General features: G+C 47.7%; 2 protein-coding genes across 8 annotated transcripts in view; one reads left to right on the top strand and one right to left on the bottom strand.

Annotated features, from left to right (window-relative positions):
- Positions 1-26,100, bottom strand: part of ATG9A (autophagy related 9A) — a 1,030,802-nt gene that overhangs the window by 986,279 nt on the left and 18,423 nt on the right. The gene's annotated exons all lie outside the window — the stretch shown is intronic.
- The window catches only part of ANKZF1 (ankyrin repeat and zinc finger peptidyl tRNA hydrolase 1), an 803,428-nt gene continuing 789,321 nt past the window's right edge, over positions 11,994-26,100 (top strand). The window contains exon 1 of the mRNA XM_069616921.1: positions 11,994-12,462. The gene's annotated coding sequence lies outside the window, so the exon portion shown is untranslated. The remainder of the gene's footprint in view (positions 12,463-26,100) is intronic.

The raw sequence follows: 26,100 nt of genomic DNA, 5'->3' as shown, positions 1-26,100 counted from the left end.
TGGTCATGGCTGAGGTAGGCCGGGTCCCGAGATCTGGCCAGACATCTGATGCCGGATCTCGGACCCGGCCAGCGCCGTCCCATGGACCAGAGGGTTGACGAGGAAGAGGGACAGCCAAAGTAGGGGGACCGGTATTCTATGATATCTGACTCCAAAGGATAAACCCTTTGCTGCCAAAGGGTGAGACCTTCCTGCACTCCTGTGGGGTCTAAGCCCTCCTGTAGCGTTCTAAGGTAGAAATGCGACCAATTCTAACAGTCAATTGTTATTACATTCAAAGTAAATATTTGTGGATGTGCCACATGTTTTCAAAATGTATTCTTCGTGCATTAAGTTTATCTCATACTGTTTAGATCATAATGAGTCTCAACACATCACAGGCATGAGTTTCATAGATTCAGTGAAAATCAAATTTTAATTTACAAGAATATAATTAGACATTGGCATGTCCATATTGGTTCTTCAAAGGAATATTTACTTTGCCACAATATAGTTAAATAATAATACAAAATGATGATTGTTTTTTGTTTATGTTGGTAAACTAAGTGTTCAAGCTCAATTGGTTTTGTGCTCACTTAATGAGCAAATAAAGGACCGACATCAAATAAATCATAGGCCCACATCCACCAAGTTCACAATATGAAGATTCCCCATTGATTCCATGGGGGATTTTTGGTAGGGTTATGCCTTGTTAGATTGTTATACAAGGTTTGTCCTTAGATTTAATTTCCTTAAACACCAGAAAAAACATGGGACGATGTCCTGTAGCTAATGCCAACGCGTTTTGAATTTTAGAAGTTCATCTTCAGGGCCTTCAAGTTATCTGTTCAAGATATCTGATTCAAAGGGTGTTGTCCATTCAATAAGGCGAGCATTGCATCTCCAAGACAGGTATTGTGTTGGAGGAGATCCTGTCCATCGCCCACAGGGAACTTTTCAGGATTCTTGCAGTTTACGGTTCAGCTACTCTTCATGGAGAGTCAATGGCCGACGCTATCAGCAGTGTATCCTTGTCGCAATCTGCTGTGGGGGAGCTGGATATCATACAACACTGGAAATGCGTGCTTCCGTCGCTGCTCCCCTCCTACCCCATGGCCAAGCAAGGTGGGGGCACAGAGGGAGAGGAGTGCAGGGGGAACCAGCATTGCAGTGATCCGACCCCCCTGCTCATCTTTCCCCACGCGTTAGTCTTCGTGGGCCCAAACGGAGAGAGGGAAGCAGAGGGACCGACAAAGGCCTGAAACACTTGCTTCCCGGCACTCCCTCCAACTGTGGTGCGGCGGTCTGAGCTGAGAAGCGGCATCCCTTACCAGGCAATAAGACGCTGGCGGCACCAGCAGGAAGCAACAACGCAGCGTGGACAGCGATCCAAATGCAGGAAAGCGCACGTCCAGGCTGCTTTTATTCCCCTGAGCCCCCATCACATTGCACTGACTGAGGATGTATTTTCACTTTTCTCGCTGTCCTGGATCACACGCCCCGCAGATAGCCATACTGTCTATTATTTAGGGCTAAATACTCATGGTTATCTTGCTTGCAAGACTACATAGGCGTTTGCATTTTCACAGTATACTAGCAAAGCAACGGGCAGGCAGCTAGTCAGTGAGACAACGCAGGTAAAACGTCTGTCCTATACAGAGAGAAAGAAATATTTGGGGGCGGGTCAATGCACTGCCTGGCAGCACTGAGCGGTAACGTCAGGCACATCTCCCTGCAATGTTCAGAACCCCTCACCTCGTAAAGGCAGTAAAGTTACAGAAATCATACCAAGGGAACTGCATGCCGTCGTAATGTGCCCATTGCTGTTTTAACAGTGAAAGCAGTGTTGCGCAGATAACAGCAGCGCTAGTCATTGGGCAGGCTCTCGCCGGATCTGAGGTCCCGCACCAGGTGTGTAGCCGGATCCAGCCAGAGTCAGCCGCCGCAAACCCCAAACCCATGCTCTGCACTGGGTTACTTTGAAAAAAAAGAAAAGAAAGGAGGCGGCACAGAGTAGGGGGCGGAGCAGCTCATTGCTGCCATGAGCACTCTGATGGCTCCGCCCCCCTACGTGTATACAGCAGGATACAGGTCACAGCTGCAAGAAAAGCAAACTGTAATTTCCTCTGGTGACCCTGTGCAGGGTGCACGGGGTCACCAGAGGAAGTTAAAGTCCTCAGCCACGACTCAGTTTATTTATGCAATGTTTGTCGGATACATGGACCCGGATTGTTCATTTATTCATGCAAGGTGTGTCGGATACTTGTATCCGACAAACATTGCATGAATAAATACCCCCATTATCATTTAAACTATCCCACACTATGCAGCCACCCAACTGCTTTCAGAGGTGAGCTGCAGGAGCTGTGCCGGGTGTGGTTCAAGTAAAAGAAAATATAGCTTATGGCGTAGTGTGGATGCTGAGACGGACGCAGTCTGTTGTAGTCTGTGCCTGTCGTGCGCCAATGGATGAAAACAGAAGTCTGCGCAGCGGGCGCCATAGGATTGAGGAAGAATCGTGCCCCGCCAACTTCAAGCAGCAAACGGCAACTCCTATCAGGAAGGGGGGCAGCGAGACGATTGAAGGTAAGAGCTGCATCTCCCGGGAGAACCTAGTGTGTGACACACTGGAGGGGGGGGCGATAAACAAAAACAGACCGCTGAGGCAACGCAGCCAGCGTGCCCACATGAATACAAAGAAAGCGACTCGAAGACTATCTGAAGCTGGAGATATTGTTTCCATTGCTATAAACACTGTCACCCCCGGGCTAAGCCCACGGCCGATGCCCTAAGGTCATGAGGCAGCTCTCCCACAGTCCCTCCTACCTGCTGCTTGCTTGCGGTTAAGAAAACGAACATGAAAGTAAATATCAAAGTCCACGATATTGTGGTCAGAGAGGATTTAACAACTCCTCGAGATACGCTGACAAGGAATAATGCATGGGGGTATTGTGCAGATAACGTGGAAGAAGGAAACTCATTAGCCCAATTAACATCTGAAGACAAAGGACCACACAATCCCGGGAAGTAGGCTTGGAGATCTCGCGAATGCCTAAGGCGGCAAAAAGCCAAAAAATGTAAGATCCACGCAAGCCACTACCTCAACCCTCACTACCGAAGACGCATGCCGAGAGGAGACGGGCCCCTGAGGAATAAAGCCCAGCCCTGCCAAAGTGCTGAAAACAAAAACAAACAAAAAAAAACAGCCAGGGTGGGGGCAAATTCTTACAGCAGGCTACAAGGGCTACAAATCAGAAGAAAAGACTCAGAGATCCAGAGTACACACGTGTTTGGGCCCAAAAGCGTTAACGAAACCTAGTCTTCTCTCTACAGCAAAAATCAGTGCTCTCTAGCACATTGAAACATTTTTTTGCAACAAAAATCAATGGGGGAGCGGCTTCCTGTTGAACTGACAGACGCCGAAATGCTGGCTGGGTCGAAAGCCTGTCACGTCAGCAGGTGTCTGTGCCGAGGCCACATTACAAGTAAGTTCAGCAGACAAGCTTCCCCTACAGGCCCGTTGCAACGACAGAAAACAAGCGGTAAGAGTGGCGGAGGACCTGCCCAAAACACCAACATTGATAAAATGGCAAGAAAAAGGACGGTCCGATGGCCAATTAAGTGAGGACATTCTACAGAATCGTATTCCAGAGATGACAAACAAAATCGTCGAAACGGCTGCCTGCCCAAGGCCTAAAAATCCGGACCAGCGAACCGAGGTTGGCTTGGAGAAAAGTCAACCAGACAATACCTGCATCGTCTAACGAAAGTAGCCTTCCAAGGCAAGAGCTTGGAATGACACTGATAAATGAGGGGACTCAAAACAGGATGGCATCTCCACGAATCACAGAAAGCTAGATCCCCATAAAAAATAAATAAAAAAAAAAATACTAAAAAAATAACTTGAATGAACCCTTCAGCATGGGTTGACCTTGGAGACGACTCCCCCGAGGAGACGGCTCAGCGAAATTGCAACTCCAGTTTCACGAGATACCACTTCCAAAAAAGTCGACTTGATGTCCATTATGTCAACGGTCCCAATTGCGCTATCCCCTTTTTGTAAACTATATGAGGCTATGAATGAAGCCCTTAAAAGACAACTCGGCAATAATGTCATCCATGCATTCAAAACTAACCCATCTGGAGGGTTATATTGAAGCCAAAAATCAGGAGAACACCAGACACTCAGAACTAGTTACAGCAACAAGTTCAACTCAAACACCAGTACGAGATTCCTCTGAACAGAGTTCCGAAGTGGTCACATCAGCCGGCACCCAAAAGGAAGTACTGGCACTAGCCCAAGCCAAGGGTAGAGCAGCTTACGTATCGGAAGGCATTATCCCAGATCTGAAGTCACAAGAGATGGAACCTGCACAAAGAAACCAAGGGAGAATGGGGCTATTGCAAGTGATCTAGGGCCTATTGAGCCATTACCCCGGCAAAAGCCTTTGCGAAAACCATTGCGGGATTCAAACGTAGGGCCTAAGGCATCCTACAGGATCTTTGGACAAAATGGGCTAGGAATAGCGAAGGATGTAATGGTATTTAGAGAGAATAAAGAAAGCACAAAGGCAACAGGTTACGGGGTAGTGGCTCAGGACGTTGTGAAAACCAAAGCCGACCCTCAAAATTTTATTCTTTTTTATTTTTAAAAAAGGAGTGTCTTTAGACTTGAATGGATCTCCAACAGAACAAATAATGTAGTACTCAACCAAAGGAAGGTTATTCAACTTTGTGAACAAACTGCAAGCCTGAAAAGACTGCACTCAGGGGACATCCTGATTGTTGAACCAAGGGAGGAAGATAATAAAGAGTGCTCCTATCTCCATATTGAAGCAACTAACGTAAGGAGCCTCTTCAGAAGCTCTATAGGGGACTTCAAAAGGATGGGTTATGAAATTAAGGAGATTCACGAACCAAAGAGACAAAAGTTTGATATGAATCAAGAGAGAGAAAGATACACGGGCAGAAAAGCTCACCAAAAAAGCCCAAGTAATACAAAATTGAAGGACAGACTATAGATGCACAAGAACCTACATAAGGACGCCTAACCACAGTCAGAGGGGGTATCTTCGAAATTGTGAACACTGTCCATCATATGAACGGACCCTTAATGAATCTTCATCCAAACAAGGCGAGACAGCAGACTCTCCGAAAAAGCTAAAAAGTGATTCCCACGAGGCCCTACCTTCGGGAGAAACAAAGACAAGAAAGTGGCAAACAAAGTGCATGAGATTCCGAGAAACCACTAGCACAGGCGTAGAGAGGAAAATGAGCAACAACCGTCCCCAAAGCAGAGCATTTGGACATCAAGAGTCCAGAAAAACTATAAATTCTTCTAGCCACCAACATCGAAATGCAGGGAGGTTTCGGGGCTTGACCTAGGGGAAGTCAGAAGAAGAGTTGCACCAAGGAAAAACTCAATGTGCTCATGGAATACCCGAGGTTTCGGACATCTAACTACGAACTTGGATGTTAACCTGGGCAACTGATATTGTCTGTCTCCAAGAGACATGATTAACTACAAAGCCTTACCTCGACGGATATGACCCGGAACTCTCACCAGCAATTAAGGGGGAGGTTGGTAGGCCCATTTCCAGGCTCCTAACCTCCCTAAGAGCAGGAAGCGGGTTAACGCTAGATTCTACCCTTCAAGCCACAGAACTAATTCAAGCAGTCTTAGATTTGTGGAATAGACAAGAGCCCCAAGAAGATTCAACTAAATTTGAAAAGATTCTCCTAATCAACACTTACTGGAGTCCGGCCAGAACTGATGCCGACAAATACTTACACGCCATAGAAGACACCCTTGAAGAAGCCAACACCACCCACAAAAATCGATCACACAATAATTTCGGGTGACTTAAATGCAGTGTGCGTAACAGAGGGGGCAAAGGAGGCACACCTTCATTCGAGAGTGCATTTATATCTTAGGGGCAGAAAATTGAATCTGCTAATGGATGCATACGATCTGCATAACCTCCACAAAATAAAAAACAACCAAATACCATCAGTACCGACATGGGAAGGAAAAGGAGTGGGTCTCATGATAGATCACTCATGTGTCTCAAGAAAATTGCTGGAGTAAATTGAAGACTTTGAAGTCGTGAGAACCTTAAACAGCGACCATAACCCAGCAACCCACTGGAAAGTCACACACCCGAACAGGGAAAGCATGTTTAATAACCTGGAACCTTGTAAAGGGAATACACGTCTCCTTGATATCGGACTATCGCCAAGCAAAGGAACAGTGGGGAAAAATAGGCACAGAAGTTCTTGCTTATCAGCCCTTCCTCAAAGTACACAAAGTTAACAAACTGCAGAGCTCTGACACCTTAAAACCAAAGCTCCACGTGTACAACAAACTTAGTACCTAAAAGGCGAATGGTAAGACAAAGCAAACGCTTAGTGAAAAAAACAAAAAATCCATTATTAATAACTAAAGCAAAAGAGGAGGAAAAAAAAAACTACAAAGCCTTGATACAGCAGCAAAGAGTACATTTATACCAAGCAGACTCGGAAGCAATGCTGCGCATTCCGAGTGGCAAAAACTCCAGGGTCTTCTGAACCCGGATTGAGCCAGGCGCAAATGTCAACACTTGATAACAATGTGGCTGAACAAGCTTGGATGTCACACAAGGAATTAGATAAATCATTGGGAAACAAATGCCCCCTTGACACGCCATCTGTTAAAGTGCGCTGGAACAGCGCCAGTGACAAGAAGACAAGATCAGAAAATTAAATACTCGAGCACCGGGCCCAGATGGGTTAACTAATTATAACATGAAAAAGCACCCGGAAGCCTGGGCATCCCTGACAAGCGAGATATTCCAGCACTGCGTAGACTGCAGTGCAATTCCCTCAAAAATGCCATTGTAGTGCCAATATTTTTTAAAAAAAAGGAGACCAGAATGAACCAAGGCAATATCGCCCAATCGCTCTACTGGATACCATCGGCAAAATGTTTGGTTCCTTAGCTCTGGAGGGCTTCCCAGAGTGGACCTTTGCCTCAGATAATTATGATCCACTACAGGCGGGCTTCGTTCGTGGACTGGGAACTTCAGCAAACATTCTTCTAATAAGTGTTCTGAAGGCAAAAGCACAAGCCAAAACACGATTAGGTCTAATCTTCGTGGACTTGGTGCAAACTTTCGACAGGGTGAATAGAGAAATCTTGTGGCAAAAACTGATCCATCGAAGGTGCCCAAGCTCAATTTTACAGCCTATCCAGGCTTGTACTCACAGACCTCTGAGAGTAACACTAAACAAAGCTGGCCTGTTATCAGATATGATCGTAACACCGCGTGGGGTGAAGCATGGATGCCCTCTAACGCCAGCTTTATGCAACTCTTACATCGCTGACTATAGGACTCCCAGGAATTAATTTGAGCCTTCCCGCCGTCCTTGGAAAATACAAAAATCCCAAGAATCCTCTATGCAGACAACATAATACTGCTTGACCAAACCCCTGTCGGGTTACAAAGACAGATGGATGACTTGAAGGTCTACCTGAGAGACAACAACTTGGAACTCAACGAAACAAAAAAAGAAGGTAATGTTTAGGAAAAAAGCCCAAAAAAAATAAAGAAAAAAAAAAAAAACACACACACCACAGTCTCAAACTGTTCACGGGGGTAACAGGCTGGATAACGTCACCAGTTTCAAATACTTGGGGATAATACTGAACAGTAGAGCTGAAACACCAATGCAAGACCATCTACGAGCAAAGATGGTAGTCCAAACAAAAATCATGAACAGAAAGTTTGGCCGTTTCTCATTAATGCCAATCCTGAAATTCTTTAGATCAAGGTGATCCCAAGTATAGTTTTTGGAGCTCAAGCGATGCCATCACTTCCAGACTCCATATGGATTAAGCGTGAGGGACTCTTTTGGCGCCAAGTGCTGTCATTGCCACAGTCGACTCCTATGGTGTTGATTCGACGTGTATCGAGTTTGTCCTCCCTGAAAGCAACTGTCGAAAGAAGCGGTCTGATGCTATACAGGAAGATCATTCAACTGGCTGCGAAATCAATTCTGGAGATAATCAACAGAGCAATGTTGAACGATGAAAACCAAATGCTCACAAAATGGAGATCAAAGAACAGGAGCTTATTGAAGAAAAAAAAATAAAAATAAAAAAAAAATCGGAAGTTCAGAAGAGGACCTCCTGGCCAATCCTGGGAAAGTCAATAAAAAGATCCTAGAAATGGATTGGATAGAGACTCTGAATTCAGCCTGACAAAGGATCTGCCATATAATCCAAAAAAGTAAACAAGAGTATACCAATACTCGTGAAAATCACAGACAAGCTCTAAGAGCAAGTTTCATGAGAATTTCACCTGAATGTAATCAACACAAACGAGATCTTAGCGAACAGGCGACAGGTGGACTCAAACAAATGCCGCTTCTGCACCCAAGATAATCAAATCGAGACAAAAAGGCATCTCCTATCTTGTACAGGCCTCTCAAAATAAAGATCCACATGGCTAGGCCACCTGCTTAAAAACGTATATGTTTATGATGAACAGGAATGGTGGGCCCGCTTAATAAGCGGTGAAAAAACGAACTGGGTCATCGCAGTGGTGGGTTTCTTCAAAATGATTGGCCTGGTGGCATAAGTGACAAAAAGGATCTGACCGATAAAGAAATATTCACTTGTTCGTCTAAGCTGATGAGAGAGCGAAGACGCGACTACATAGCTAATGAACTTCATAACAAAGCAAATGCACTGGAGAACTTATTGCTTCTTTTTGTAAAAAAATTGTTCACACAATTAAATCAAATAAAATAAAACATGGTTTCCCCACAGACTATCTGCTCTTTCACCATTAGCTAGAGTAATTGCTCTTAACGATTCTTTCACAGTCTGCTTAAAATACTGCTCTGCATGAGCTAAGATCACAGTGTAGACTAACATTGCTTTTGGTAGTTTAGGTGCACAGATGGCTGGTACGGTTTGCTCCCATGTACATGTGCGGGTCGGACTGGGCCATAAAATTGGCTCTGGCACCAATGAAAAAGTGCCCCATAGTTGTAAATGGCAATTCATTCCTTTTCTAACCCTGTTTGAATAGTACCCAAGGGGGGGGGGGGGGGATTATAAAAAGGCATGCAAATTGTGCATGTTAAAGAATATTTACTCAGCAACACTGGTCAAAACTATTATTATTAACATAGTGAACTAACATCACCAGTGCCATGGAAGTGGAATTGATATATAGTTTGGAAAAGAAGCAGCATTAAAGAAATTGCGCCGTTTAAAACTATTATTTTGGACATTTCCTTTGATCGAGGTCAACTGCCAGCTCCGCCCCCAAACCCCGCCTCTTTGGGCACCGCCCCCTTCACCTCCACCCTCACCCCGGCCCTTGTGGGACCCCCCCCCCGGCCCCACCAAATTGTTCTCATTTCCACCACTAGATAAGGTGGTGGATGGCGGCAGCCGAATCTGCCATGAAATTCCCTCGGCGTGTGCGGCACGGCCATAAACCACTTCTGTTTGGGGGTGGGTGGAGCCGGGGATGAGGATACCAGCCAAGAAGAAACACAGAGATCCGCTGTTCTGTAATATTTGGTATCCCATACCGATCCGGTATCCCCTGTCTTCGGCTGTCTTCGTAGATCACAGACCAAAGTAGGAGAGTTCCGAGCCTCGGTATGGGGTACCAAATGTTGCACAACACCGGAATAACGCTCGAGTTCCATATTGTCCAGTCAGGGGAATATTCAGCATTGCAAGAGGGGCTGGGGGGACAGCCACGGTGAAACTCCTGCTACTTTCCCCTCAAATGCAGTGCACGCAATTCCAGGTCGTCTCATTCGTGCCCACAAACCCCCCCCCACCCCTGTCCCAATCTATTTTTTTGGTAACATTACTAGTGGCATCTCGCATTTTAACACAACAAAAAGAAACGGCAGAATCATTACAGATGCAGGGAACTCCTCTAATTTGCATATGGATTGCACCAACAGACATTACTTCACAGAAAGCACATAGCAAGGAGCATCATCAGTCTTTGATACTTGGAGGCGCCATGCAACTGACTTTAGAATAAGTTGTCATTAGTAAGCCAAGTGGCAAATAATGTTGTGGTGCAAAATACCTAAATTGCACTGTTATATATGGAGCAAGTCAGGCTTTTTTTTTTTTTTAAATAACAGCATCATATATTAACACATAAGCTTTGACGTGAATCACTTACAGAGCTGCAGATAAGACACAGCCCGATTTCATGATCTGCCCAGGATCACACACTTTGGTTAAATAGTGAAACCGGGATGTGGACAATTTAAGCAACTGAGAACATCTTCACAGTTTTAGTTCATATAGATATTTATTAAGGTTTCCCTTTGCATTTCATGTGCTTAAATAATACTTTATTTATACCAATGCATTGGAAGCAAAGCACATTACATAACAAACTTCCCTTTCATTATTAACTTTACACTATACATCATTATAGAAATATGTTGAGAAATAAGAGGATGGATTTGGTTTTCTCCCCATCCTGCATGCAAAGTCCCAATAGCATCATGCAGATTAATGTGAGCCTAACAAATCCCCCTTGGGTAAAGCCATAGTATTATTTCATAAAGCCTGCAGCATTATGCAACATTCTCACACCTGATCACTCCCTGCCATGCACATTTCTAAAGGGACTAAAGTCCCTGCTAATAGTACCCCCTCCCTCTCAGCAGTGCCTAATGGCTCACATTGAAATGCTCCGTTGACACAGAGCAACTTGAGAGCACCTCTGCTGCTGCTCTGAGCTCCTTGGGACATTGTCCTGCCAGAAGTTTCGGAAAGAGTAAGGTGTCCTGCTGTCAAGACAATTACTGTGCTGAGCAGGAATTACTGAGCACACATTGTCCTGCCAGCGGGACACCTTTCTCGTTGGGCACCCTCATTGAGGTGCCGCACAGGAGGGGTGGCCCACTGATGAAAGTCCCAGTCAGGCTCTAAAAAGAGCCTGTGGGGTGGCAGCGTGCCCCCCTCGCCCAGCCCCTGGCTCAGTACGCCACTGTTACTTGCAGTTCAGCTGACTGATCTGCATTGAGTTAAATGAAACTTAGTGGGTTATATGGTTATTTGTAGCTTAATAAATCACAGCTGCCAACAGTGATGGAAATGGGTACACAAACTACGCTTGGAAATTGAAAAAATACTCTGGAATACTACCTCCTTAGGGAAATTGACCCGATAGATGGGTTCATAGTAGAGGGTGTGGTGTAGCGGTGCAGTCATCATGGCAGGCACGTAAAACACATACAAATAACATTTCATTTTACAGGGTTGACATGAAACGCAGATAAATCACACAATAAACGAGACTGACAATATATATATATATTACACATCTCATAGCATAGTGGGAGTATTTGTGGCGTTTCCCTTTTAAGAACATGTATTGCCCCTCTAAGGATGTGTCATGACAGCCTCATACCTGACTGGAAGAAGGAGCCTCCGCACGCACGTGCAATACCACGGTGGTAGACTAAATGTAATGGCACTCTGTCTCATTGTGTAGGGCCTGCAGGCCTAACCCTTGTGATCACAGGCCTGCGGCCCTGCTAGTCTGGGTGCGGTCTGGGTGCCCCAGACCAGCATGTGTAACAGGGTGCCTCCAGGCCACTTGCCCCATGTGTGATCGCAGAGCAGCTGCTTGTCCGGGAGCCCACGGCAGCTGCGGTCTTGTTGTGTGACCACGACGATCAGGGTGATCCCTGCCACATTAATTGTGTGTTGGTGCCCGAGCACCCGTTGGGCTGGCCCAGAGTCACAGTGCACAGAAATTAGGTACTCTCCTCCCCAATTCAAGGGATAGTTCAAGCAGAGCGTTGTTAAATGTTACCCCTCAAAATCAAGGGGATACCAAATATTACAACACTATATTAGCTGTAATATTTGGTATCCCCTTCAAAAAAAGGGGCGAGATGGCTTCCAGAAGCTGTCACAGTGAATGCTTATGATGTACCCCCCTCCCCAATGCAAGGGATAGTTCAAGCAGTGTGTTGTTAAATGGTACCCCTCAAGGGGATACCAAATATTACAACCCTATATTAGCCATTATATTTGGTATCCCCAAATATTACAACCCTATATTAGCCATTATATTTGGTATCCCCTTCAAAAAAAGGATGAGATTGCTTCCAGAAGTCATTGCCTCCATTTGGCAGTGCTTCCATCTCCTGTTGTGGGCGCTCCGATGGTGCTCTCTTTGGTCGTGGGCGACTCCCGTCGATGTCTTGCCTCCGATTCAGCCTCCAGTCACCCGCTAGCTTTCTTTCCGCCCAGCTCCACGCTTCTCTGGGATCCGTGAAATGCACTGTCGTACCGTTGTGGTATATTTTCAGTTGTGCTGGGGACAGAAGTCTGTAAGAGCTTGAAGGCGGTTGAATGGGGCGAAGGACTGCCTCGCTTTCTGAACCTCCCTGGTGAAGTCTGGGAAAAAGGCGAGTCTGGAGCCCAGCCCTCCAGATAAGGTGCGTATTTGCTTCATTTTACGCATGTAATTATGGCCATTACGGAGCATTTCATTTTCTTATGCGTACCATTTACGCTGTATTTATTTTCATTAAAAAGCATACTTTCCTCCACTAGATGGCACTAGAGTGCAAAAGGTGTCTTGGATCTGCACTAGTGTGCCGTGCTGGGCCTTGGAGTTTATGGAACAAGCCCCTAAAAATGAAATACAGGCCATAGGTGTCCTCCAGGGAATGTTTTGCTGCATTCCCTGACTTCTGGGAAGATTCCCATACGGGCCAGGAGCTCCGCATGAGAGGAGTAAAACCTAGAAATACGGAAACAAAGAATTCACCCATTTCATAAGAACAGTAATCAATCGTCTGTGGGGAGGGCATTTATGGATCAATAAGGTCTTGCTTGGTCAAGGGTTCGAGGAGGAGGAGCCTTTATTGATTCGATTGGCCAGAGCAAGCCAGGGACGTGGAGGCAAACATTAAATAGCAGTGTGAAAAGTGAATAGCAGTCTGGACAACCACCGGGAAGGGAAGCCTTAAACATAAAGTACAAGGTGAAACCAGGCTCACTAACAATCATGCTGTGTCAAGTTGTGAACACATTCTCCACACCTTGAGCCTTCCTGCAGAGCCAACGCATGTGCAGCATGTGGCATAATAAGTGCATTGCTCTGCCCCGCTCGCCCCTTCCCTTCCCGGTCTCTGAGACATGTAACAAAGGCTCGCCCTCGCCCCCTCCCCTCTGCAAGACATTTCCTGCGCAAGTGTCCTTCACTCCACAGTACTGCCGCATACTTTCAGAGGAAGAGTAGCCTTGGGCTCGCAGCTGAGACTAAGACAGGAGGCCACAAACCCACAGGGGTGTGGACACCAGGAGACACCAGCCAGGTGAGCATCCTGCCCTTTTGCTGCTGCTATCTGACCTGCGTTGGGATGCTTTTTCTTTCTCCCGAGCCAGTTCTAGAATCGGCTCAGGCCGACATTCAAGCACTGACAGTTTACCAGGTCTCACTAGGCAGACACACGGCTCTGCAGGTTGTTAACTGCTTAGGTTGCAAACACATTTCTTTTGTCAGTGGCAGAGCCTTTCATATGCCCGATAGTTAAAGTGAGCAACCCGAAGCGCCCATTTAATTATGCGTTTATATTAACACATCATTAAATGTGCGCTTTATATATCTATGATGTCTACTAGCTTGACACGCAAAAAAAAGTAAAGTTGCTTTAAGTCACTAATCAAATGTTTTCAATATCATGAATAACAATGAGCTGGAGGTTTGTTGCAAATAATCTCCATATGTGAGTTTATTATACAACATCTTTTATTACATGTTTTAAATCACTGAAAGTACTGTGGGGTTAACTAGATCTTTCAGGTTGACATTATCTTGCATTCTGGGACTTATAGTATACCATTAAGGACGAACATTAAAGCCACAAGATATTCTTTTGGCTTAACACGTAGCTGTAAGGATTTACATTTTGTCATGTGGCGTTATTATGCAGTTTGTGTTTTTTGTAAGTAAACTCTATAAGACATCATTACTGTTGGCCTTTAAATCCAAACTATTTGTACCAAGTAAAGCTTGGAAGCGATGGTCAAATTTGCAGAGTGGATTAAAATCCCTGCTTCACAGTTCAGGCAAGGTTTGTGATCCTGGTCCCGTCCCCCACTCCCTCCTTACCTACCTACCCGCCCCATCTGTCTGGCCACCCCACTCCCTCTTTTTTGGATGCAGCCAGAGTACCAGTAGTTCCTTTTTTTCCACTTCCACCACTCTTTAATCACCCTGATGTGATAGCGATTACGGGCTAAATTGGCTGTGATGCGTGTCATGCCAGAGATGCAGATTCTTGACTATCTTGGAAGGAACCTATCGGGCAATCAAGACTCCTCACCTATGATGGAAGTACAAGATGGGGGAAGGAACAGGCGAGTTTTTAATACTCGAGGAGTTCATGTGAATTTATATTAAAGAAGCAGCAAGGAGTAAGCCACGAGACATATACACTTTGGGCCTAATTGACAAACCTTTTATAATGGCAACGCCCCATTGGAAAACGCTCAATGAATTAGGCCCTTTGTCATGTGCATTATATAAATGGTCACTGCTATTAATGGTATAGTTCAAACAGTGGAACAGGGATCAGTCAGGCTTTTTTGAGTAGTAACTAGTTGGCAATAAATCGCTTGTTATAGACATTTCCGTTTTTGATAAAAAGGCACAGTGGCAAAATTTGTTGCCCAGGATCACACACTTTAGTGTTGAAGCAGGGATTTTGGACCAGTCTGCAATTTATGCACTTGCCTGCATTTCTTCTCAACTGTAATTGCCAGAATCATGTTTTTGGTTTTGTACACAATGTGGGGATCCACATTAATTTCCTGCAGCAGACAGCCGGGTAGGTAGCTTAGCAGGTTGTGACTGTTGCTGAGATTATGTGTGCAAGTTCCTGTAAGTAAATCATATGCTAACACTTGCTTACTCACACTCCCTCTGCAAGCAATACATTAGTCTCTATCTATATTAGTTCTTAAGAGTTTCTAGGGTCCAGAATTTTGAAAATGAAGCTGTGTATGTAGCATGTACTTACAAGTTATTATGGCAGAATATTTTCCACTAGTGTAAGAAAATGGTTAAAGGCAAGCCAGACAACTTTGATCTACAACTCTTTTGGTCTACAGGTTTGATTTTACGGGTCCGATTTTACATATGCATTTGGTGTATGTTGGATACGTTTTACTCTCTTGCAGAGGAGAAAACTCATTTTTACTCTCTTGAAATTGCATTAACTCTCTAATTTGAAATATAATGCGTAAAATACTCCCACCTCAAAATCTTATCTGGAGCACTGCTGGAGCCATTAAATGTTATGAAGCCCTTAGTTCTGGCCATCTGCAGCAGTATCGCGTCCCGATCCCTATAGTTCAGGAGCTTTGCTATTACCGTGCGCGGGGGAGCTCCGGGTATTTGTCTGCCCATTGGTAAGCGGTGAGCACGTTCAACTGAGAAGAATTTTGATAGGGTCTTGGGAGCGAATAGATCCGCAATCCATTGCTCTAGGAATAGCTCCATGCTCGGGCCTTCGGACCTTTCGGGCAATCCAAGGATCCAGATGTTGTTCGGTCTTGCTAAAGCCCTCACCCTCTTCCACTCGTTATACTAGTGCCTTGAGGCATGCCAACACTCCGGTCATTTGGGGATTTACAGTCCTCAGGCTGTCCTCTGTTTCCGATATGCGGCCCTCTGCTTCCCCGGTACGAGCCGTGAGTTTTTGCAGGTCATGGCACAATAGTGACGCCTCAGTACCTATGCCATCCATCGTTTTTTCCATGGAGGTCCTTGAGTTGGCGAGAGCATTCATGATGCCTTTAAGGGATATATTGTAATTCTTTGGTCCCAGTGCATAGCCAGAGTTGCCCTGCTCCTGCGGGGGAACTTGGGTAGCGATTGTGTACTGCTCCATTTTGCTCTGCGTTGTCGTGTTCTTTGTCCTGTCTTTCCCCATGGTGGTCAAGCCAGTGTTGATTTGCAGTTGCTCCCTTCCCTCTCAGCCGATGTTTGTGCAGCGGTTTAGGTCAGTGGGGTGCTCGCTTCGGGCGCAACGATTCAGCAAGGCACCATCCAGTTGTAGCTGTTGGTTCAGGATCTTGTGGATACTGGTCAAGTGGTTCACCAGAGACACTTGTTCTGCCTTCGCAGGTGCACTGTCCAGCGTTTACCAAATGGTGCTGTCCGTGACCACCCGGCTGCGGTACTCCGAAGACGGCAGAGCCACAAGCCTTGGCTTCTATCTCGCTAGGGAGGTGCCGTTGTAATCTCCAACACCTCTTCCCTCCTTTTGGTTTCTCTTACGGTTTATATGCACTGTCTACTTCGTGGTTTCTTCCCAGAAGTCTGCTGCGTTATCACCTATGCCCTCTCCCTCCTTTGTTTTGTTGGTCTGCGGATTGGCTTGGTCGGCACTCTATCTTTCGGGAAGGAGGTTTTTCTATTAGTCTCAGTTCAAATGGGTGTCTTAGACTCGTACAGTACAAGATTAGGGGCTCTGTTGCCGCTTCGTGCCACGGACAAGCAGGCCAGTACTCCAGCTGCCTCCTTTCCTGGGAGACGTGCTCGTTTCAGTTGTCCTCAGTAGTAGTCTTTGATCGGGGCCGGTGATATCAGAATGTTGTTTTGCTCTCTCAAATCCCTGCAGCTTCTGAAGTGCGTGCTGCCACTCAGGTCGGCGCATCGGTTGTGTACAAGCTCGCCTCCCAGCAGGTGGTCGCTTTTGATAACGGTCTGGGCTCACAATTGATTCCAAGTGTGTAAACCACGTTTATTGCTGCGTGTTATGGCGGCTAGGTGATGTATTCACAGGATATTAGCCTTATTGGGTTCACCTTTGACACTCAGCGCTCAGCCACATCACTACTTTATTGGGAGCTCAGAGCATTGTAGATTCAGTGCACAGTTCTCATTCACCTTATAACAGCCATGCCCTCAGCGTAGGCAGTTTACCTTCCGTTCTCGGTTGCTTTGTGGAACGTGTGTTGCAATCCACGTGTCGCGTTCCACTTTCAGGGTCCCACTATGAGCGGTTGGGGTCTAGGGATAATTCGGCTGCGTATCGTTGTTGGTAGGCAGTTTATCTTCTTCGCACCATCTCTGGGTAGGAGACGTGTTTGATTTGGTTGCCCCTGCTCACTCTTTTCGCAGGCGCTGCTCGGTTCGCTGTCGGCCTGGCTCTCCTGCAACCGGAGCGCCTTCAGGCAGCCTTCCTCGGTTCGCCTGCTAGCTCGGGTCGCGTCGTTCCCAGGGGCCCACAGCAGCTTCTCGCAGCCTCAGATGGGACCGCCCCAACGACCGCCGGGGCAGCAGGTAGGAGCCCAGCCTCGCTGGCACGTGGAGATCCCATCGGGAGGAGGGTGGGGGGGGACCCATAGCGCGACTCACCTTGTCGCTGCAGTGATCAGGATCGTAACGCCGGCTGGTCCTCTCTGTCGTCCTCAAGCAGGGTTGCGCCACCTCGTATCGGAGCAGGGGATGCCAGTGCCCGCCTGCTTTCATGGGCGCGCTCGCCGCCTACTCACAGTGTTGTTTGGGGTCGGGATCAGTGTTTAGTCTTCCTGATTTCGGCCTCAGCGCTGTGATGGTAGTTGCTGTTGCGGGCGCTTGGTTCAGTGGAGCCTTTAACGTAATGCGCACCTTCCTCTTAGCTTGCAGTCCCGGCGGCCATCTTGTCTGGCATACGCAGTCAGCCGCTTCTGGATTCCACAGCGCGTATCTCCGGAACCACACGTCAGTTCAGGTCCATAGTGCAGCGACCTGTTGCAGAAGGGTTCCGCCGCTTTTGGAAGCTATTTTCGTGAGTTTAACAACATGAATTGTCAGGATAAAGGCATGATCTAGCTGGTGGCCCGGGAGCAGCGAGGAATCACGTCCTCATTGCCCGCTTGCTGGCCACACCCTCATCCAACCTTGGTGATTATTGAAGGTAAGGTTACCCCGGTATATCGGGTGCTTTGCGTCCGTTTACCGTGCGCAGCCCCCATTCGATGAGCCATAAACACATTTGGAGACCCTTTGCACACACCCGTCCATATTTCATTGTGGGCAAGGGGATGTTCAGTGACCAGTCCTCCAGCGGATCTAACAGATCCTTTAGCAGACCTACACCCATTTTGAGGTTTAAATCTCCTCCCCATATGCATTGCTCATTACGATTCCTCCTGTTTAGAAATAAATCAATAAACGTCTTGACTTTGGCTAACCTGTCTGCATCAGCCTTATGGGGGCTGTTAGAGGTTCAAAATGATTAACGGGCCCCCCCTAGAGGGTAAAATACAGAGCACCTGTAGGTAGTCCATGTTAGTCTCCACTACCCTAAACCTACAGGTTAGGGAGGCTTTAAATCAAAATGGCCAGACCCCCGTAACATCTTACTCTAGCATTTTTGTTCGCAGAGATCCCCTACGATGTGTAGCCATCTAACAGTGTGGTCTCCCAGGCCCGGGTCTCTTGCAGGAGAATGACATTGTGGGATTTTTTTTAAAATTTATTTTTATTGGTTTTATTGGTTTTTTATTATACAAAAAAGAAATTGATAATTCTTTGGCGTAGACACCCACCCCTCCCTCCCCACCCCCTTTCAAGGCACAGTCTCTGATCGCTGCTTTCACTTATACTGTTCAATCCGTTGTCGGCAGTCCGGACCGGGCACTAGATCATCGGCAATGGGCCGATTCCTCTGAATTAAAGTCTGTGTTTTCCAAGTTAACTATTCGGTAGGGCCGAGTCACTGTTCTCCGGGAATTTCAACCTGTACTTTCCATGTTACTAAAAGCATTAAAGAACCCGAGCCATCCCTGTATAGCTTCTGTGATCTTTTCCATAAGATAAATATCCCTGGCCACTGCCATCCATTCTTTCTTTCTTCATGGGGAGGCAGGTCCTTTTCCAAGTTCTAGCTCGACAGGCTCTGGCTGCTAAAAGTAAACAATGTGACAGGTGTGGAAGCTTGTCCAACCGCTCATCCCTTCTTTCAAGTCCAAATAATACTACGATTGGGTCTAGTGGGTGGGACCCTCCGTCCGCCTCTGTGAGCCAGCTCAACACTTCTGTCCAATATGTGCGCACTTTGTGACATGTCCACCACATATGCCAATAATTGGCTTTTTCCCCTGCACCCGTGCCAGCAACGGGGAATTACCGCTCGAAACAACGGAGAGTACTACCGGGTCATATTGCCACCTGTGAAGCAGTTTTATGGCGTGCATCTTATATTGACACGAAATTGTGGTCCTAAATGCCCTACTACAGAGTCGCACCCATAAACCGTCCCCAATTTCACAGCCCAAGTCCCTCTCCCATCTCGTTCTTAGACCCCCCCCCCGATTGCTCATTCACGGGGGAACAAAAGCGCCCTATACAGGAGGGAGATGAGACCTTTCATATCTACATGCGTTTCCAAGACCTGCTCTACTGGGGTGAGTGGCCTCTGTATATGCTGCTTCCATTTCCCTGCCATGAATACCCCCTTCAATATTAGATAGAGGAGTGGGGACAGCCTGCCAATGCCCAATGCTTCCTCCAGTTCCTGGATGCTTATGAATGTATTTTCTTTCACCAACTGACCCACCCTGCAAAGCCCTGCTTCAAACCAGGACTGATAATGTTCATGGCCAGGGATCGCGTCCCTCACCGGTGGGGACCAAATGTGCCCACATTCACCTTGAATCCTGAAAAATGCCCGAACTCCTCTATCACCCGCAAGGCAGCTGGGACAGATTGGGATGGCTGCCTCACGTGGAGCATTATATCATCTGCATAGAGACCGAGTTTAAAGGTTCTGTCTCCCACATCTATACCCATCACATCAGGGGACCACCTCAGATATTCCGCCAAAATCTCCATGGTCATTGCAAACAATAGGGGCGAGAGGGGGCAGCCCTGTCGGGTCCCTCGCTGAAGATTAAATCTACGTGATAGCCGCCCATTTACCGTACCTCTGGCTGACGGGTCTGCGTACAGAGCCTTGATCGCTCGTCAGACACCCTCAGCGAAACCAAATTTCTCTAGTACCCCATGTAGAAACCCCCAGTTGACTCGGTCAAGGGCCTTTTCGTCATCTATGGCCACCAAGACTGGGTTGCCACCCCCTGGGTGCTGCCTCCCTCATGAGATGGAGAGTCTTCCTGAGGGTGTCTGCTCCCCGCCTCCCCTGTATGAAGCCCACCTGATCAGAATGGATTAGCCTCGGAAGGAGGCCCTCTAGTCTTGTTGCAATTATTCTGGTGAACAACTTTGCATCCACGTTCAGGAGGGAGATTGGTCTATAAGATCGGCAGTCTGCAGGGTCTTTTCCTTCTTTGGGGATGACCACGATTAATGCTTTCCCAAACGACGGAAGGGCCCTCCCTGTGGACAGAATATTTGTGAACAGATCCGCCAGGAATCCCGCCAGTTGGCCTGCAAATGCCTTATAGAAGCCTGCTGTGAACCCGTCCTCTCCCGGGCCTTCCCCAGCTTCAAACCGGATATTGCCCGGAGGACTTCCTCATCTGTTATTGGGTCCTCTAGGGTGGAGACTTCTCAAGGTCTAAGGGTCGGGAGGGTCACTCCCTGCAAATAGGATTCTTAAGTTTCCCCTCCTATAACTCCTTCCTTCTCGTACAATATCTCATAGAAACTGGCGAATTCTCCCGCTATCGCCTCTGGGTCCGATCTCCCCCCCTCTTTCCCGTTTACCGTGCGCAGCCCCCATTCGATGAGCCATAAACACATTTGGAGACCCTTTGCACACACCCGTCCATATTTCATTGTGGGCAAGGGGATGTTCAGTGACCAGTCCTCCAGCGGATCTAACAGATCCTTTAGCAGACCTACACCCATTTTGAGGTTTAAATCTCCTCCCCATATGCATTGCTCATTACGATTCCTCCTGTTTAGAAATAAATCAATAAACGTCTTGACTTTGGCTAACCTGTCTGCATCAGCCTTATGGGGGCTGTTAGAGGTTCAAAATGATTAACGGGCCCCCCCTAGAGGGTAAAATACAGAGCACCTGTAGGTAGTCCATGTTAGTCTCCACTACCCTAAACCTACAGGTTAGGGAGGCTTTAAATCAAAATGGCCAGACCCCCGTAACATCTTACTCTAGCATTTTTGTTCGCAGAGATCCCCTACGATGTGTAGCCATCTAACAGTGTGGTCTCCCAGGCCCGGGTCTCTTGCAGGAGAATGACATTGTGGGATTTTTTTTAAAATTTATTTTTATTGGTTTTATTGGTTTTTTATTATACAAAAAAGAAATTGATAATTCTTTGGCGTAGACACCCACCCCTCCCTCCCCACCCCCTTTCAAGGCACAGTCTCTGATCGCTGCTTTCACTTATACTGTTCAATCCGTTGTCGGCAGTCCGGACCGGGCACTAGATCATCGGCAATGGGCCGATTCCTCTGAATTAAAGTCTGTGTTTTCCAAGTTAACTATTCGGTAGGGCCGAGTCACTGTTCTCCGGGAATTTCAACCTGTACTTTCCATGTTACTAAAAGCATTAAAGAACCCGAGCCATCCCTGTATAGCTTCTGTGATCTTTTCCATAAGATAAATATCCCTGGCCACTGCCATCCATTCTTTCTTTCTTCATGGGGAGGCAGGTCCTTTTCCAAGTTCTAGCTCGACAGGCTCTGGCTGCTAAAAGTAAACAATGTGACAGGTGTGGAAGCTTGTCCAACCGCTCATCCCTTCTTTCAAGTCCAAATAATACTACGATTGGGTCTAGTGGGTGGGACCCTCCGTCCGCCTCTGTGAGCCAGCTCAACACTTCTGTCCAATATGTGCGCACTTTGTGACATGTCCACCACATATGCCAATAATTGGCTTTTTCCCCTGCACCCGTGCCAGCAACGGGGAATTACCGCTCGAAACAACGGAGAGTACTACCGGGTCATATTGCCACCTGTGAAGCAGTTTTATGGCGTGCATCTTATATTGACACGAAATTGTGGTCCTAAATGCCCTACTACAGAGTCGCACCCATAAACCGTCCCCAATTTCACAGCCCAAGTCCCTCTCCCATCTCGTTCTTAGACCCCCCCCCCGATTGCTCATTCACGGGGGAACAAAAGCGCCCTATACAGGAGGGAGATGAGACCTTTCATATCTACATGCGTTTCCAAGACCTGCTCTACTGGGGTGAGTGGCCTCTGTATATGCTGCTTCCATTTCCCTGCCATGAATACCCCCTTCAATATTAGATAGAGGAGTGGGGACAGCCTGCCAATGCCCAATGCCCAATGCTTCCTCCAGTTCCTGGATGCTTATGAATGTATTTTCTTTCACCAACTGACCCACCCTGCAAAGCCCTGCTTCAAACCAGGACTGATAATGTTCATGGCCAGGGATCGCGTCCCTCACCGGTGGGGACCAAATGTGCCCACATTCACCTTGAATCCTGAAAAATGCCCGAACTCCTCTATCACCCGCAAGGCAGCTGGGACAGATTGGGATGGCTGCCTCACGTGGAGCATTATATCATCTGCATAGAGACCGAGTTTAAAGGTTCTGTCTCCCACATCTATACCCATCACATCAGGGGACCACCTCAGATATTCCGCCAAAATCTCCATGGTCATTGCAAACAATAGGGGCGAGAGGGGGCAGCCCTGTCGGGTCCCTCGCTGAAGATTAAATCTACGTGATAGCCGCCCATTTACCGTACCTCTGGCTGACGGGTCTGCGTACAGAGCCTTGATCGCTCGTCAGACACCCTCAGCGAAACCAAATTTCTCTAGTACCCCATGTAGAAACCCCCAGTTGACTCGGTCAAGGGCCTTTTCGTCATCTATGGCCACCAAGACTGGGTTGCCACCCCCTGGGTGCTGCCTCCCTCATGAGATGGAGAGTCTTCCTGAGGGTGTCTGCTCCCCGCCTCCCCTGTATGAAGCCCACCTGATCAGAATGGATTAGCCTCGGAAGGAGGCCCTCTAGTCTTGTTGCAATTATTCTGGTGAACAACTTTGCATCCACGTTCAGGAGGGAGATTGGTCTATAAGATCGGCAGTCTGCAGGGTCTTTTCCTTCTTTGGGGATGACCACGATTAATGCTTTCCCAAACGACGGAAGGGCCCTCCCTGTGGACAGAATATTTGTGAACAGATCCGCCAGGAATCCCGCCAGTTGGCCTGCAAATGCCTTATAGAAGCCTGCTGTGAACCCGTCCTCTCCCGGGCCTTCCCCAGCTTCAAACCGGATATTGCCCGGAGGACTTCCTCATCTGTTATTGGGTCCTCTAGGGTGGAGACTTCTCAAGGTCTAAGGGTCGGGAGGGTCACTCCCTGCAAATAGGATTCTTAAGTTTCCCCTCCTATAACTCCTTCCTTCTCGTACAATATCTCATAGAAACTGGCGAATTCTCCCGCTATCGCCTCTGGGTCCGATCTCCCCCCCTCTTTCCCATTCTTGATCTTTGCCACCCATCTATCTGGCCGCTGGGCGTGGAGCTTCGCCGCCAGCCTAGCACCCGCCTTATCCCCTTTTTCGTAATATTTCTGTATCAGGTGTTGGAGGCCTGCTACAATTTTACCCATCTCCATTTCTCTAAGTTCCTGTCTCTTGGTTCTGGTGATCCCCAAGTCTCTCTCCTTCTCTTCCTCTTCCTTCCCATCGACTCTCTCCAATAGGCGTATCTCAGATCTTAGTTTGTGGGCCAAGAGCGTTCTAGTTCTCTTCTTGGCCGCCCCTTCACTAATCAATCTACCCCGCCATGTAGCTTTAGCCGCCTCCCATACTGTCTCCAAGTGAACCTCACCAGTGTTGTTTAACTCAAAGTACTCTCTAATGGCTGCCATCATCTCCTCTCTAAAAACCGCATCCCTCAATAGGAGGTTGTTGCACCTCCACAATGATTCCCTTGGTTTTAAACCCAATATAATAATGTCTGCCCAAACCAGGTCATGATCTAACCAGCTAACCCGGTGATGGTTACAAGCATCGGTTCTGCTCATCTGCTGGTGTTCCAGAAATATATAATCAATCCTGGTTCTGGAGCCATGGACTGCGGAATAAAATGTATAGCCTTTCATAATTGGGCGAGTCTCCCTCCAAAGATCTACCAACCTGTACGGCTGTTAAAATCGCCTCCCAAGAGGAGGAGCCCCTCTGCCCTATCCAATACTTCCCTCAGTACCTCCTTGATGAATTGCATCTGACCCATATTTGGGCCATAAATGGCTGCTATGGTAATTCTGGAGTTTTCCAGGTTTCCCCGAGACCACCACCGCTCTCCCATCTGCTCTGCCCCAAACTGACGACTCCGTGACCCTAAGATTTCTGCGGAGTAGGATCCCAACACCTCCCTTTTTGGTGGGGCCCGATGCCCAGAATATCTGGCCCACATGTGAACCTGGAATGCGCCTTTCTTCCCCTTTCACTGTTCTAGTTTCTTGTACTAGGAGTACACCCAGACCTGCATTCTTCATTTCCCTCCCCAGGAGTGAGCGCTTTGTTGGCGAGTTAAGGCCCTTTACATTAAGCGATCCTAGCCTTAAAGTTTCGACCAGGCCCCTTTTCTCATTGTCCGTCATTGAATGACATTTTTGGATTCACACCTCTTCCGGCCATATGGAAGCCGCTCAGCTCACTTCTTGAGTCTGATCCATGTTGTGCCTGACCCCATACATTTCCCAACCCTTTCCCTCCACCGATCCCCCTCCCATCCCATCCTTGTCTGCGACGCTTGCCAGTTGGCAAGCCACTCGGGGAAGAGGTCCGTCCGTCCCTTGCTGTCCTCATCTCCTCACCACCCCCGGCTGGGGTCCTTGAACTTTTCCCGACTCCTACACCACTAATGTAGCACCAATCTTTTAATCCTCCTCTAGATCATGCATCGGGGTGTTGGGTTTTTTTTAATTTTCTCTTGCCCTTCATCTTCTTCTTTTTGGCCCAGGGGCCCTGTGGTTCTCGTCTATGCTCCTGGGGCGTCAGGGTCCCTTCGTAAAGCCTCCTCCCCCCCCCGTGATTCGATAATCCATTCCATCCCATTCAAATGCGAGGGCAAATGGGTAGGACCATTTATATCGTAGATCATGTCCAGTGAGCCATTGTGTGAGGGGGTGGCATTCCCTTCTGCAGGTAAGTGTGAGGGCAGAGAGATCTTGATAAATCCTGATTGTGTCCCCCTCAAAGGAGAAGCTCCCCAGTCTCTTCGCCTTTTCTAGGACCTCCATCTTTTCTCTGTAGCGGAGGAAACGCACCACAATGGATCTTGGGCCTTTTCCTGCGCCTCCACCACCCCTATGAGCTCTTTCCAGCTGGACTTCCTTGCCCACCTCCAGGGTGAAGAGTTGCTTTATTAAGCCTAGGACGATCCTCCCAAAGTCCGCCGCTGTCTCCCCCTTTTGTTGGGTCACCCCTAGAATACGCAGGTTATATCGCCGTTCCCTGTTTTCAAGGTCGTCCATCTTCAAAAGCATGTCCTCTTCTCATTCTCATTTCCAGGTTTGTCAGCCTCGCTTCATATTTCATGTCCAGCAGATCAGTCTGGAGGTGGTTATTCTCCATACCTTCTATTTTCTCTTGAAGAGTGCCAACTCTCCCTTTAAGATCCACTATCGAGGCCTGTATATCTGTCCTTATGGCCTTGATTTCCTGCAGAATGTCTTTAAGATCATCCCTGGTAAGTGGTGCGGGGGGGGGGGTTGGGAACACTTCCTGTGGCCATATTGTAGTGTGTGTCGCCAGGCCCATCTCCTAGTGTTGCCTGAGGCCTACGGAAACACTGGAGGGTTAGGATTGCGTGGGTAAGTGATTGTTGCTCCGTGGCGCCTATCAATGGTTGCTCCAGGTTTCCAGACCCCTGGGTTCCAATAGTTCAGTGCAGCCTTGAGCCCAGATCTGGTTTTGCCCTGGAGGGGCCCCACTGCAAGCCCAGAGTTCTTTAGAGATTCCTCAGATGATGTCTGGGGCCCGGTTTCTGGCGGGGCCTCCCGTGTTGAGCTTTCTCCTTCTGGCCTTAGGCTCCCTCTGTGTTCTCTGTCTCTCCCTGGCGTGGGTGGGCTGGATTGCGTGGCTCGGAGCTCCACCGAGGACTGGGATGGCGGGGCACCTGCTGCCTGCTCATTTTCTGCGCCTGCTTCGGTCTCCAGAGGGGTT

The sequence above is a fragment of the Ambystoma mexicanum genome, chromosome 9, assembly GCF_040938575.1.
Source record: "Ambystoma mexicanum isolate Mex_15411 chromosome 9, UKY_AmexF1_1, whole genome shotgun sequence".
Taxonomy (NCBI): domain Eukaryota; kingdom Metazoa; phylum Chordata; class Amphibia; order Caudata; family Ambystomatidae; genus Ambystoma; species Ambystoma mexicanum.
This window is presented reverse-complemented; position numbering and strand designations above follow the sequence as displayed.